Source organism: Leptosomus discolor, chromosome Z (assembly GCF_034619465.1).
Source record: "Leptosomus discolor isolate bLepDis1 chromosome Z, bLepDis1.hap2, whole genome shotgun sequence".
Taxonomy (NCBI): domain Eukaryota; kingdom Metazoa; phylum Chordata; class Aves; order Leptosomiformes; family Leptosomidae; genus Leptosomus; species Leptosomus discolor.
The window spans coordinates 56,999,145-57,015,679 of record NC_141419.1 but is presented as its reverse complement, the minus strand read 5'-3'; the positions used below and the strand labels follow the sequence as shown (position 1 = coordinate 57,015,679).

Here is a 16,535-nt window from a genome sequence, read left to right as displayed (position 1 = left end):
TAATAGGGAAAGAAAGAGCATGTGCATGAAAAGCAGGGTGTTTTCATCTGTTAAATTATTATAAAATCCATTATTTCTGATCATTCTACAAGAATATTGCAGTAATATATCTTTATTAATGGAAGGAAGAAAGACTCTTGTATAGCAAATATTCTATATATAATCCTCCCTTAAATTCTGCACAGAACAGAGAAAATTTTGTGCAGAAATTCTTTTTTTTTTTTTTGTAAGCCATAAACAGAGAGTTAGAATTTTTGGTGAACAGATACATTTGGAGGTGTGAAGAAATTTCTTGTCACTTCAGTTATCAGACAATGCTGAGGTACTTTTTTTCAGACTGTGTTTCAAGAAAGTAGTTTGAACTGGTCTTTACATCCTGGTGGCTTTAGGAGGTCTTCAGCATGTACCTACAGTTTAGTAAACATACATGTCTTTTACTAAAAATAGTTCTTTTTGTAACTAGAGCAATACTGACTAATCTTGACACAAACTTTGTAACTTGCTCTGACTGAAAAGAGAATCATAGAAACTGTTGCAAAACTGGTCCTACTGTGAGTGATAAACTGTCTCTTATATATAAGGAATGCTTTGGCCTATCTTAGTAGATTTGCATTGCTTTGTAATACTGTGGCATTTACTTAAGAAATGTTTGTCTTTTAAAACGAAAAAAAAAAGTGTGGATGAAAATAGTGGTAAGGTAGAAATCTGCTGCAGGTGTTGGTAGCACAGGAAGATTTTTTGAAATACCAAAGCATAAAGAACAAATAGATTTGCCTAAATTAAAACGGAAAGGTTTTGTTTATTTAGGAAAACACAGATGATTTTATCTTCTAGCTCACTGTTTTAAATTCAGTGCAAGCTGGAAATGACTGAAACCTACTGGATGATGCAGTGATTTAATTCTGTGTCTCTAAAGCTAAGTAGGCATTCATGGTCCACCGAGAAGCCAAGGCTGAAAAGATACAAAAATTCAATGTAGATAAAGACAGTAAAATCCAACTTGATATACAGTGAAGTGCAGAGTGTTCTGGGTTTGATAATTCAAAAAAAAAGGAAGAAAAGAAAAGGAAAAGAGAGACAAAAGCAACTTCTGTTTCTGTTTAAAATAAATGAGACCAGCTTGTGTCCTGACAGGAATGTATTTGGAAAAAGTAGGTATTTGGAATAGTGTGGTACTAAATCTTTATTCATTCATCTGATTTTTTTAATCTATAATTGAGGTGAGCTGAAAATTAAAGTGTTTTGATAATTGTTGTCATCAGAATAGAATTGTATGAAGGCATCATACTAAAAAAGGTCTTGTTTTCCTTTTTAGTATGCTTAAACAAAGGAAAGTAGCCAAGACACAAATAAAAAACAGTCTGTAAATGTTTATACTTTACACTGTTATTTTGGTGTCTCAAAAAGCTTTATATCACTGGTGTGATGTAAATTGTGCATTAAGAACCAGTATGAGGTACTTATGTGGCATTTCTGATCCTCTGTAAGTGATTGAGGACCCCGTTCTTTCTGATTCTTCATAGATTGATATCTGTTATCGAGATGGCAGCTGATGGGACCTAATCCACCTGTCAGTGTACATACAACTTCCACTGACATACGTGACTGCAAAGATGATGGGGCCTTATCAGGTTACCACGTTCTCTCAGAGTTTATTTCTATGCCCAGTAGGAATTTGTATTGCGGAGAGTTTTAAATTCATTTTATGAAGAATTTTTAATACAATTTTTATCTTTTGCATTATTAAACTACACAAAAATATTCAAGTGACAGCAAAAAAATGTGAAGTGTTTTCATTTGTCTTTTTCTGTGCTTCTAAATTCAGTATGCTTTTTCCTGATGCATAGTCTTATCCATAGATAGCTAATTCTTTCATTAGACTGTAGATCAATAGTTTGATTTAGAGTGGGCATTAGTGCAACTTCCAGATTGGTTTGCAGGGTCGTTAGGGGAGCTGGTGGCTCTCCCGTTTTTTTGTAAGAGATTGTGTGATGGTTTCACCTTCTGCTTTCCCATACCAGTATTGTAAGGAATGTTGGCAGAATGAATGTGGGTGACACTGCTCTGCCACATGTCACTTGAGAGCCATGGTGCCATACTAGCATGATATCTGTCTGAAACTATATAATTGAACTTTTCTATGATAGCACATTTAAGGTTTCATGCCTCACAGAATATATACATCATACAAGACTTATGTTCAGTAGATGCCGTAGTTTAGAATTTTTATTTTCTGAAAGGAAGGATGATTTTGTTCTTGTGGTCCTAAAACATGTAGATATTTGAAAATAAGTAACCTCTTTTTATTCATAAACAGGATTGAAAGTAGTGAAAGCAGATACCAGCATGCAGACTCCCCTCAGCTTTGTCAAGAGGATTCTAATGCTGTGTGGAATGAGCTGGCTTTTTTCAAAAGGGAGCACAAAAAGCTGTTGATTGAAAAGTGAGTTCATTTCTTAAATGTTCACATTAAGAAACATTCTGCTGTTTTTTCTGAAGGTAGTGCTTTGCAGGCCACATAAGGGGAATTCCTTGCGAAAGTCCAAGATAAAACCATTTTCTACCAAAAGCAGAAAAGGAAAACATCAGCTCTTTTTTTTTTTTCTTCCCCTCTTAAATTGGTGACAAGTTACAAGTTTGCTAGCACTAACAGAAACTGTATTCCATGATCTAGGGATTGTGTTAATTAATGTGGCTCTCATCTGTTGGAGGTGTCGCTCTTCATTAGCCTGTATTTTACACACTGCCGTGCTTCATTTTTGGAATGAGGTGGTGAGGGGATAACCTAGCCAGCCATCCTTGTTTGATCTCTGTGATACATACGCAATGCAGAATGCCTCAGCTCTCTTGGTTCCCTGCCCTGTCCTGCTAATCCCAGCTGAGCTCATTATGGTGTAGCCTTGCTGCTACTCCTGGAGCCAGAGCTGTCCAAGCTAATTACTGGTAGCAGCAGAGCTGCCTGTTAAGGGTCTGGTGTGGATCTGCTAACATGGTCCTTGGTAGTGACCTGCAAAAAGCACGAGGGAGTTGCTCTCTTTCTTGCTGTGCACAGCCTGTCCTTTGGGTTTAGTGCTGATCCCTTCACACAGCTCTTTTAGCTGTAGTAAGTGTAAAACTTGGTGAAGGAAACTCTTACTTTAGAAAACATACAGTTTGCTGCTTTGATCTCGTAATTCATAGGCTATTATACTCAGCCAGGCAAAGTAAGAAAATGTCGTTTTATACTAGACAAAAGGAAGTTAGTATGGTATAATTAGCCCTTTGCTGCTTTTTGACACTGTCTGTAAGTCAAGTTGATTTTTTTTTTTAATTTAAGAATCAAGACATCATAGAAACTTTTATTCAGACTTAGTTTTTGTCAGCATTAAAGAAAATGTGTTTTCCCAGTGGGTCACAATGTGGAGATACCATGAAGACTGCTATCACAGAATTTCAACAGCAGCGAATTGTTGTGTAGTATGTAAGTCCTTGTGTTTCCCATAAGTGGCTTTAGTGTATTACATGCAATATTGCCAGTAGCTGTATTGCATGATGTATTCTTATATCCGCCAGTTACAATTGTGTGACTGTTTTTGTCAGTTTATTGTCACATCTTTGCTGTTTTGAAACTATCACAACAAATTATCACATGTACTTCTTTTGTTTATTTTGATTTTTATGTAGGAAAGAGCACTTTCTTGCCATACACCTAATTGCAGTTGTAACTCTCCTTCCGTTGCTAATCAACACGTACACCACAGGCAACAGTAACTCAGGAGCAATAACATAAGCCTCTCCTTCTCACACAAAGCCATGAAAGAGAGATGGCTTATATATTGTGCACACCCTGAAGGTTTGTACATTTGGACCGTTTTTCTCGAGCTCCTGTGCAGTCACGTTTATGGGGAGTACCCTTATGTCTGGTACATTGCTGATCACTGACCTTGACTGGATTGTGGTGAAGTGGCATGAGCAAACACTTGAGATCTTAAAAATGCAGAACTTTTAAGTCAAAATGAGTTCTTAAAATTCTGCACAGGACTTAGTAAGAAGCCAGTGCACCATTGTGATCATTAGAGTGAACTCCTTGTGTGGGGTTAGGTGCTTTTTACTTGTTATGGGCAATGTAGCTTATTGTTAGTTGAAGTAAGGAAAGAATTAATACATAACTTGTATGTTTTTGCCTTCAATGTCTGTCTCTAATAATGCCTGTCTTTAATTCGTTGAAGCAAGATTGTTTTAAGTTCTGAACTAGTTTTCTTAAGAAAGACAATACTAAATTTAGTGTACTTTTTAGATTTTTATATTGCATGTATTCTTTCTTAAGCGCTGTGGATAAAGGATGTGATCTACAGAGTTGTACCAGTTACTTACATGTGTGATTTTACAACCAGTGTAAGTAAATCAGGTTAGCCCAAAGTTTTTGTAAACTCACTTAATTTGATAGACGCTACTGACTCTAAGTTTAAGTGGATATGTGGTTTCTGTCTCTGATTAGGCCAGAGAGTGGATGTTAGGAAAAGGGAATTATTGCTGGTTTTTGTTTGTTTTACCTCTAAGGAAGATTTTTCCCTTCCTCCCTTCTTTACAGGGATAGAACAGTGATGTAAAATGTCTTTAACTTGCACATACATTGCTCTGAAAATAGATGGATAATAAATAAAGTATAGGGAAAAAACAAAGAAAGCCTGCTGATGCATGTCCCACATTCCAAAATGCAGTCATTACCAATACTAGCACACTGTAAGCAATCCATTTTTAAGTTCTGAAATCTGTTTTTAACTTAGGAAGAACTGAAGTTGCTTGGGAAGTCACTTGTTCTGGTGGTGCTTAATTCCAAATCCTGTTGAAGTTGATGGAAAGACTTTGTGTCAGCCACTACTTTCTGTCAGGTCCTTTCTTCTATAAAATTGTCTTCTCATCAGAGGCAGGGATTGCTTTGACTGTCATGTAAGCTTTTAATCATTTTATGCCTTTCAAGATGGACACTAACATACAAACAAATACAGGGTTTAGGACTTAAATTTAAGCACCTCTTTTTTTAAAATATATGAAGTTTTCTGTTTTATTGAAGTTCAGAATACCTAATGTCACAGATATTTTTTGGAGAATGATGATGGAGAATACTTGGCATTGTTACTACCATTTTTTTACTTTTGGTTGGTAAAGAATAGTATTTGCGTGTTGTATTACTTTGCAATTAATAATAAAGCTTCAGAGCCGTGGGCTGCAACTTCTCCATGATTAATGATGTATAAATTTGAGCCGTTTGTGCATATAAATTATCTCTATATTGTTACAATCCCACACTAGATTAGTAAAATTTAATAATCGATAAACTGTGATTATTCAACGTGTGCTCAATGCTTTATGCTCTTGAATTTCCCAACATTCATCTGGAAGGAAGAGAATTTTTTTGCTATTAATATGATTTATCTTTATACAAGTACATTACAGAATAATTATTCTCTGACTTTATAGAAACTAGTTTTAGTAATAGTTTTACCTGACTTCTTTATTAAGCCTCCTCCCCAACTATTTACTCTTTCACAAAGAATATCAGATTGTATTCCACCATGTGTATGATGTGGATTGAAAGCTGCATTTTTAATTTTATGACTAATAAATTCCCATTTTTAAAATTCTTTATTATTAAAACCAAGGTCCAAAATTTAAGCTTACTCTGAGATCTGAACCAGTAGCTAAGAAAATAGTCTTAACTTTTAAGCCCTCACAACTCATTGTCTTAAGAAATCCTATAGCAGCTACCTGCTAAACTCATGCCACAATTGAAGAGTTAAGAAACAAGAACAAATAGTGTAGTTGAAATAAATTCCCTAAGTATTCTTTGAAGTGGTTATTAATACTAATGGCCAAGTGAACACAATTTCACAGCTCTGCTAGGATGTCCCATTACAGTCTTCTCATGTGGGTCATTTTCCCTATGAAGTATGAAATATCTGTGTTACGCTGCAGTCATTTCCTGTTAAATACCATGTTACTGCAGGCTACAGAAGCAGATATTGTGTTGATATTCATATTCTGTGGGTATTCTTATATCCACCAGTTACAATTGTGTGCCTGTTCTTGTCACTGGGGTTGATCCAAAAATGTGGGATTAGATCACTTTTTCTTCCCCTTAAGCAAACAGCAGAACATAGTAGCATTCAAATGTGGTTAAGTTAATTGAGGAGGACAGTGGCCCATGCTTGTATAAATACAAAGTTTTTATTCTGCATGAAACTGCTGAAAACTTGCAAGAGAAAGATCTAGTAACATTAAAAATTTCAAATTTCTTTTATTCATCTGTCCAGCGTGACTGCTTTCAGATTCAGCATCTTGCAGCTGCATCTTCAAAGAAAGTGGGTGTGTTATTTTACAGATAGATACATAGATACATTTTTATAGGTATGTATATAAACATACACACAGATATACATAAATCTAGTATAGTTCTCAGGTTTTTAGATAGATTATTTTTAATCTTGGCTATTAAGTGCTAAATGTTGTCTTACTTTCTATAGAACTGTATTGACACATATGTCTTTTGATGTTTTCTTCCCACATTAGATTCATTTTTGTGTCTCTGTTATTTGGATTTTGCTGAAATTCAGGGTGAATTAGTATGTAGCATGTCCAATTGAACTGCTACTTGATTGCAAGCTGGCTAATTTAAACTACTTTGTCATTTCATATTAAATTCTCATTTGCTGGAGTATAGGGGATAGCATGTTTCTTTGCCCATAAAGGGCCAGACTTTGGAAAGGTATAGTTGACTGTATATGAACTATTGTGGAAGCTTTGCAATACTGCATCTTTTGTTCTGGATTACTTGTAGGAGAACTTGTAACTGGTACCAGCAACACTGAATTATTTGATCTAGTACTTTCTTTGACATAAGACATTATGACATAGTCATTATCTTCACAGATAACTGGAAGCTGGTTGTCCATATGGTATAGTCATGTGCAGCTAGTGATAAGGAGGAAACGTTTATAACGTGAAAGAGACAGCCATGTCATTCAGAGGACCGTTGGTCGTCATTCATTATTCTTGAGTGCCTGGGTAGCTGTGCGTGACCTCCATATGGGAAATGTACTCTGGATCTTTGAAGCATGTGGAATCACTGTGAGCTCGGTGGCATCCTTACTCTGCTATAGCAGTCATTCAATACATGTTTCTTATTAGCTTTGCTTTTTTTAGGAAAACAGGACCTCGTGATCTCTGCTTTCCTTATTCTTTGTAGAGTCAAAGCAACTGTTCTATACCCTGTGTAGTGGTGTCTTGACAGCCAGTTGGCAGGAGCCGAACTTGGGACCAGCAACAGCATCATATGATGTCTCTTAGCTTTTCTAGCTGTCAGAATGCGTATAGTGGAGGAAAGCTGAATTTACTGTTCTGGAATGGTAGCAGTAAGAAATGCAAACCAGGCTTTATTAGTTCCTCTGCTTCTTGAATGTGTCTTTTTTTCTTTTTATTCTTTCTTTTTTTTGTAGAGAACCTGATGAAAAACCTGTGGTTTTGATCACCTTGACAGTCTGTTTGGCTAAACAGGAAATATCTGGTCATCAGAGACATAATTTTTAAACCTCCATTGTTGTGTGCAACGTCCAAATACCACAGTATTTTTTTTTCTTTGTTCCACTTGATAGGTACATTGTGTACCAAATGAATTTGGAAGAAAGTGCATTCATGCTACATCAGTATTAAAAAGTGTCACCTACAAAGCATAGGCCTTCTGACATATGTTCTGTCTCTGTAAAGTAATCTTTCTGTTCTTAAGTTTAGGAGTACTGGGACATAACAGGCGTCTTACTGCAAAATACTTAAATCTAATAGCTCAGGACTCTTGTTTACTTTTTGCTGCAATTAGTAATTCTATACTGCAAAGCCAAATATAGTTAAAATAATTATGTGTATGTATTTCTTTAGGTTTTGGATGGATAAAAAGATCGCTGAATCTAAAATGCCACCTTTCATTCTGCTGAAAAATGATTAGCCCCTAGATTCTGCAGCTGTTGTGAGGGGGTTCTGACAAAGGTGCATGCTCACTGACTGGACTGAACGTTGCTCAGTGGAAATGACAGTCAGGCTCAAGGGTGAGAACTTGAAACAGTGCAGTTGTTGACTAAACCCACTCCAAATAATTTAAAATGTAAGAAAACAGCAGCATTAGTTGTACTACAGGGTGCAGTTTTTAAAAGATGTTTTTAAATGACCAAATTCAGAACTGTAAATTCTTCATGAAGTTGTTTAGGGGCTTTTGCATAGTTAACTTACATGATCCCTTTTGTGAAGAGAATTATTTTCTCTTTTCTAGCAAGCTTCCAGTTACATTTTCACAAGGCACTGTGTCAGTAACTGAAACAAATATATTGTTGTTTTCCAGTGAGTGTGATCTGTCAGGGATGATTAATGATCTTTAATTCTTAAGTTTGTCGCTAGAACTTTTCTTACTTGTGACCAGGAGATCTTGTAATTTCTTGTAATTAGTCCTAGCTAACAGACAGATTTGGGGGCTTGCTGTGTTTTTGGAAGTCAGATGCGTTGATGTTTTTCCTTCGTTCTTCTGTATTTAAACAGACTTCTCATGTCTGCAGGTGTTTGTTTAAAATCCGAATAGTATTATCAAATGTCCCTAAGCAGCCTGTAGTACTTCAGTGCCTCCTCATATATGATGAGACTCGTGTCATACTGAAAACATGCAGTCATTCATTTAAACATTCTTCCATAATTAATAAGCAGGGAAAGGCAGAGTTAAAGTTGATGAACATGATAAAATTTGGGCATTGTCAGGGACAAGAATAGCAGAGAGATGTTGCAGAAAGGTAGGGACTCTTAAGTTAGCTTCCCTTTGTGTTGCTTGCATAGAACTAATGCTTGCCTTGCTGTTGAATCACAATGATTTCTGTACATTATCTGAGTGTTACAGAAATTAAGTACTGTACTGTTGGTGGGCACGCTGCCTGTGAGAGTGCTGTCTTTTTCTTACCTCTATTGCCTAGGAAGTTCTTCAGCATTTAGATGGAAATACCTGATTTATCAGCCTACTGATATATACGTATATGTAAAAATAAAGAAGTAAAGTACTACTAAGTGTGCCTTGTTAAACTGTACTGAATGTTCCTAGTAAGAAGCCTAAGAGCCCACAATCGGTAACACCAAAGCGCATCAAAGCTAGTAAAAGAAGCTGTCAGGCTGCTATAGTAAGAGAGTAATGAGGGAGTAATGATTATAGGTTTCTCTGCAGCACCTTCTGTGGAGTTTCTGGGTATTCTGATAAGGGCAGCACTGTTTGGTGCTTTCTGGCAACAGCTGAATTTAGCATACAATGCTAGTTTTCCATTTTCCTTGCCTGATACTGATTTTTGCAGGGAAATAGCAAATTTTCAAGTTTAGGTACATCTCAGCTTTGCTAATACTTCCTGGCTGAAGGACAGAGCTCAGAGAACTTTGATGTGTTGGTCATCTGAGGTTCATATAAAGATAAAAAGGACTGTTGTGTTAATTAAACTCTCTCGTTATTCATGCAATGGAGTCCTCACCCTATGTGCTTCTTTGACTTAAGTTGATTACACTGGTAACCCAGTCATGGCCCTTCAGATTCAGGCCTTTCTGAACTAACTACAGGAAAACAGTGTTTATGACACCGTTCTGGTGGTCTTGTTATAAAAGAATGAAAAAGTTCAAATTAAAATAATGAGCATAATTCACACAATGTAACTCTTTTTTTTAAAACATCTTTTTGTTGATCAGCTGGGTTTTGTGCTACAGTAAAACAAATAAAAGATTACTAAATGGTAGACAAAATTTTAGGCATAGGTTTCTACCATCCTTTTGTAAGCTAAAGGTTATGCTGCATGTTGAAACTATTTTAGTTGCTAGTCACCGATTTATCTGGATTTTTATTGACTATTAATTTGAAATATGTCTCAAAACTCACTCTTGACAACTGTGACACTGTTCACTATTTTTATTATGTGAGCAGACATTGGATTGGAGTGGGGGGAGTTGCTTTTATCCTTCTTCACTCCTGAATGTGGGTTGTAAATCAGAGAGACCTTACTTAGCACCAACAGATACCACTTCCTGCAATTTTCATCCGTCCTATAAGTGACTGAATTGGGAAACAAGAATGATAAAGGCATATTTCTGGGAAGTGAATGAAAAGATAGATAGGTCAATGACTCTGTGTAGTCAAATATTTCATTTCCTTGGTTAATTAAGACTACAGGTTTCTTTGTGTATACTGTAAGTTTACAGTTTTCTTTGTGTAAAGGAATTCCAGTAAATCATTCTGAATAGTTTGAATGTTTACAAAACGTAAGTAATGCTAGTAGTTTTCACTATACTCTTTTTTTGGCAGCATTATCCCCAGACATATGTAATGGTTTTTGCTCTCTCGCACAGCCTAGATCAAGCACCTGCTCCCAGGTTTACTCTCACCTCCCAAAGCTGTCAGCTGACACATAAATATACAGACCCATGAAAAGAGCATACTGCCTTACTGCAGGCAAATGTACTTGAATCATAATGTTGTTCGAACGAGGTGAAGAATTTCTGAGAGAGTAGTATTTCACATGTAAAAGTTGGATAAAGTTTCTGCCTAGCCTGGTTCTCATGTCTCTAACAGTTTTTGAGTAGTAGAAAATTAAAATCAGTGTTCACATTATGACGTATCAGACCGCTCATCGTAATTTATGACAGACTCTTGCTATATTTTCTGTATTGGCTTTTTACAAAAGTATGCATAATGTGCATGTGCATTCTGCTCTGGTTTTAGAGAGTAGAGTTTTTATCCTTTTAAATACTTATGAACAGAAAGTACAATTCAGTTTTGCTTACCTAGAAGACCTTTCTATGTTGATCTTTTCAAGCTCCTTTCTTTTCTGAGAGGAAGAAAATTGAGCTGCTTCTGCTGTCACATTTTCCTTGCAAGGATTATTAGGCTATTTGGCTTAAGCTTTGGATAAGGAAGAATTCCCTCGCTTTACTTTGACCTGGTGTCTTTAAAACTTAGTTATTTTGGTTACCATAACAAGCAACACTACTGTCTCTTTTTAAGGACTCTGGTAAAGAGCATGCAAAGCTTGCTTAGCTATCTTTTTCTGTCTGATTTTTTTCTTAATTTGGCTTTCCAGTCTTTAACCATCTTCCATGACTCTGGGGGAAAATATTTGAAGAGGCAATAGTTAACCTCTTGGACTCAGAGGAAGGCTTCCCTGACTGCAGCAGCTCCTGGGCTAGCCCCCTGATATCTGTCAACACCAGCAGCAGTATGCATTAGGAGATTGTGGTTGGTTCTGCTTATTTCTCCAAAGAGTCATCCTGCGGCAGTCTTACAACATGTAATCCTTGTGAAAGAGTCGGTTTCCTCAGTGGGTTATTCCTTCTTATGTATTCAGCTCTATTAGAAATGAGATTCTCTGCTTGGTTTTATTTTCCAGATAAAATTCCCTGGGACAAATGGGAAAAAGTCTTATTGTTTGTTTGGATGTTTATTTTAGACTGCCATGAGCCTGCTCTCTTAATTCCTTTTATCTGTATGCAGAGGAGTGTAGGAGTCTCCTGCTGGCCCTACCTGTGAATGTGGAAAGCTGCTGATGAGCAATGGCTGACTTCTGGGATGTGCATTACTTGGGAGATAGTGGTTTGCTAGAGGACTAACTAGGGTACTCTGGCAATGGGTTAACCTAGGGTCAGCAACTCTTGAGGGGAGGAGCCCTTTAAACTGGTAAGTGCAGAGAGAAAGTTTATGCTGTACTTCAGGCTCTCTTTCTAAATTAGCTTTGCTTTTGGATAATGCATTGAGACCCAAGCACGCATGTGTGTAGTACCTTAGATTTGGAGCTGTGTGAGGGCTCCTGATGGTATCTTTAGAACTGCTGACAATTAAAAATGATGAGTACTAGGAAATTTTGTTCTAGCAAGAAGGTATATTTCACAGAAGCCCTGCTTATCTGCAGATGGTATGAGCATTTCGCCTATTCTAGTAACTTGATAAGTAAGCAACTGTTACAGAGAATTTCTTGCTGATGCCTAGCTATAATCTAAAAGAAATCAGGAGTAATTCCTTTGGCAAAACTGGTTCTATAGCACAGGTTTTATGATGCTCTTCCTATATTCCAAATGGGTGAATATTACAAAAAACCCTAAATAATGGAGGAATAATCAAAACTATTATATTGCCATAAAATAGAATTCAGAATATTGCATGGTACTGGAAAGATCAAGTGGGACAAGGTCAATACTGTTAAAAATGTATGCAATACCAGCATAAACTATTAGTGGATAGATTTAATCTCTCTTGATTTCTTACTATCCTTGTTTTAATATTGCCAATTGAGACTGTGGCAATCATAGTTGGAGGACAGAAATTAAGCATTGGTACATAAAACAGGATGCTGCGTGCTTTCCTGCTCCTCTTGGTGCCTTTTGTATATATATATTTACACGTTACAGGCAAGAAGAATGACTTTATTGATAGTAAACAAACCACTTCAAAGTTGTTCTTGGGATGTGAAAACAAAGACATGATTCTACTTCTGACCTGACATATTAGAAGATTCTGACAGTCTTCTAAGAAGTGCCTGTAGATTCATGGTAATTTAGGGTGCTGATCCATGTTAATTCAAGGACTCGATGGCTTCACTTTGGCTAGGAAGGAGTTGGAAGTTGTTCTCTGTCCATGTAATCTAGAGCATCTAAGAGTTCTGCTAGTCGTCTGGACTGTTTCTTGTCAATGGAGTCTCTTCGGGTTTTCAACTTGTTTTGGAACCAGATAAGAAAATGCTTATTGTTGAGAAAGAATTACTGAAGAAATAGAGTCAAATTCTACCAGATAAACTTACAAGCAGCATAACCTCTGCGGAAGACTCAAGGCTATGAGGCAATTTCAGGTCTGCATAAAGGTGAAAGCAGTACACCAGTTTCTAGGCTTTGTATGGCTTTAAGTCACTTTTCTCCCATCTGGTGGGCTATCATTCAAACTTATCAAAGCTACTAGAAAATACAACATTTGAGTATAAATAAGAGCAAGGGTTTTTTTCTGGAAGGAGTCATAAATTCTGGAGGTTGGTTTTTTTTCAGTCCGCTAGTTTTATTACTCTTTCAAGCACATTGCAAAACCAGTCTTTTTTGTTTTGCTCTCTCTTTTAGAAATGGTGCCGAGCAGACAAGTGTGTGTGGGAGCTGAATACATATTTTAAAAAAAAAAGATTTTCAGTTGATCTAATAGGTATAGGATTAGTGTATTTGTTCTTAAAATTAGAAATAGCAGTCATGTAAGTCGCTCAGTTACATAACCTTCATTATCGGCAAATTCGGTACGGTGTTACTGTAAATTTTCAGGGTACATTTTTCAGTTATACAGTCTTCTTTAGGACTGTCGAAACCTTGACTATAAACTAACTAGGACTGAAAAGACTTTTGCAGTGCGATCAGAAAAGAGTTATTTGCCATGTTTTGAAAATGTTTTATACCTTTTCAGCTTAAAAAACCCGAAACAAACTGATTGAAATGGACATGTATAAAGAATGCATCTAGATACAGGCAAAGAGATAACTGCAATTTCAACATTGCAAACTTAGAAATGGCTCACTGTGTTAGCATTACCATTGCAGACACAAGTTTAGACTTTGAGTTTAATGAAACTTAATAAAGTTTAAGTGAGTGGTTACTTATTTTCTTTTCATCTGGTCTGCTGATAAGTATTCCTAATAAAGTATCTCTTTTGCCTAGGGTTATTAATGTATACAGCTAGAAGATGTTTTATGCAAGTTTTCAGAGACAATTCTGAACATTTTTTTTGTTGCTTTTATAATACATCAAAATGTAGTTAAGTTTTATTTCTATTTTTAGTTTTTTCATCAATTGCTTAAGAGCTTATTTACAGTATTCTGGAGTTATAGTACTCTGCCAGGTTTCAGCTACTCCTCATACCAATATGAAAATTGTGTAAGTTGTCAGAATACTTCACAGTATTTGATAAACATTTGCACAAAGGTCATGTCTGGTATCTCTCTATTGTTTTAAATTATATCCTAGGAACTTCCCTTTTTAAAAGTCGAATTAAGTAGTAGAATGAATACACAGCATGAATGTGGCAGAGACTGTAAAATGCAGTAGTAGCCTTTGACTTTGTCAAGAGAAAAGGTGTGAAGATGTGAATTTATCATGAGCTGGAAGTGATCAATTTATACTCACACTCAGGTTTGTTGTCGTTCCTCTTGACCTGCATATTTCCGTTGTATTCAAATCCCATCGTTCATTCTTGAATTATGGTTCAAAGGTCTATCTTTTCTGAGTCTGTAGAGCAAACCCTTTTTTCCAAAGAAATTTTTTGTTTTCCTGTTATAATTACCGTGAACTTTCTTTTGAGTTTACGTTGCTGTATATATTCAATTTAGAACCTTAATCACTTCTGTTGTCTAAATTAGGTTTTCAGTCGCCCTCTTCTTTTTCCTCCTGGTTCATCAGCCTTAACTGCAGGACTGTTCTCTCTCTGTTCATTCCTTACTTGTTTGGTTTTTTGTTGATGTTGCGTATGGTTTGCTTAGCAGCACTTCAGTAGCTGCATACATCATATTAATCCTTTTCTACAGGCGTAACATCTCTAAATGAGCTTTAGTTTCTAGCTTTTCCCTTTAGAAATGGAGCTTAAAATCTGTTCTTCTAAAATGCTTAGAAGGTTGAGGTTTTTTAATTACATAATAGACATAATAGTGAGATTGTATTTATGAGATGCTGACTGAAATAACACACAAGCTTAAATACAACCATAGAATTAAAAATTTTCAATTTTAAAAGGGCAGAAAATCAATTTTCCTCAAAAAATGCTGATTTATCAATTTCATATGCTATATATTTTAGTTGCTTGCTCAAGTGAAAACATATGTAGTATCCAAAAGAGAAACAGAAAGCACCCTGCTTCTCAACTGATATATTGTCACTAGGAGACTTGTGAAAGGGTAAACTGAAAGCATCCTCTGTGTTCTATGTTGCTGCTTTACAAAGCAGACAGTCGACTGTTCCCAAATTTTTGTAGATTTGTTGTTCTTCTGTAGTTCCTAAATACACTCATTGCTGAATTTCCCTACTGGGAAAGAGTTGTGCTCAAATACTTCTGCCACTCAGTATTGTAATCTGAAACAGGAGAGGTAATTAACCTAATCCACAATGTAAATTTATAATTTCTTTCACTTTGTTTAGTAACTACTGGATTTATCAGGACAAAAATTACTTTATATCCTATACAAAAAGTTTAAAATATGCAGTTATTTTTTTCTTTTCAATACAAGTTTGTAGTTGTACATAATTGTAAAATGTGAAATTTGTGGAGCAGTCCTAAAAAAATTGCTAGAAGCACGGTTAAAAGAAGATTAACATAAGCGTGTAAAATATACATCATCCTCAAAATTGCCTGCTCTTGAAACGTCTTCAACTCGCAGCATTTCTACCATCAAAAGATGGAGGAGGCAAGTACTAATGTTAAAGATTTCTTTTGAATATCCATGCCTCAAGACTACAATCAGCTAGAAACACTTTACACAGAAACTACCTTTGCACTGTAGAAATATCTTCAAAGATTTCAGTTCTCAGCTTCGTTTGTGTCTTGGATCTTTTCAGATGACATAAACAGGACGCCCTTTGCTCAGCACTTGCTGAATCAAACAGAAGTTTTTCAATGCACAGAGAAATCCCCTTTCAGTTAGGATCAAAACCTGGCGCACTTCTTATTTCCATTGTTTGATGTGTTAATTGAAACTTGAATGATGCAAAAACTGATACAGTAAATCCAGTGAGCATATGCTTAAGATAAGTACAGCAAATATTAGCTTCATCTGCTAAAACAGTGTTGGAAGCTCTTGTTCGCAGTATCTGAACTTTGACACCGCTGTTCTGACTCTCTAGTCAGTAGGTTAGTATTCTGCATTACCACACAGAGAGCTTATTTTTGATCCTTTTTGTTGAAGGATTGCAGAGGCAATACTTCTTTCACCCTCAGTAAGTGAGGGAAACATCTCATATCACTAGAATCCGTGCAACTGGATCACAGGTCTCGTCAAGTACCTAATGTGCTTTGTAAAAGAGTTGAACAGGGATCATTTAAAAGACTGATGGGGCAGATATAGTCTGTTAAAGGCAATCCCACTTTTGGGGAAAAAACACACACAAGTGTTTATCTTAAGACTCACTTGAAGTATTTTTTGGAGAGGGAGGGAGAGTTTCATAATGATAAATCAGTTTTTACCTATTAGGTTGACACATCTGTGTGACAGGACACTGAGGGAGATAGTGTTGTAAATTAAAGGCTGGAAAGCAACTATCTCCCTCCACCCCTGCTTTTTGCCGCTATGTTCTTTCAGGCTGGGTAATTTCTTTGTGTTGCATTATACTTTGGCAATTTTCTGTGACTCCTTCAGTTAATTTGCATTCCTCAGAGTCCGTTCTTGCTCCTTAGAAATTTCTCACTTGACCCTTCTTTGATGCTTCTTCCAACTGATGTGGTTCACTTGTTCTTGGGGAAAGTAGCAATCATACAGTCTCTGGAAAGA

The 16,535-nt window shown here is 36.2% G+C and overlaps 1 protein-coding gene across 1 annotated transcript in view; it reads left to right on the top strand.

Annotated features, from left to right (window-relative positions):
* Positions 1 to 16,535, top strand: part of CNTLN (centlein) — a 196,498-nt gene that overhangs the window by 99,055 nt on the left and 80,908 nt on the right. The gene's annotated exons all lie outside the window — the stretch shown is intronic.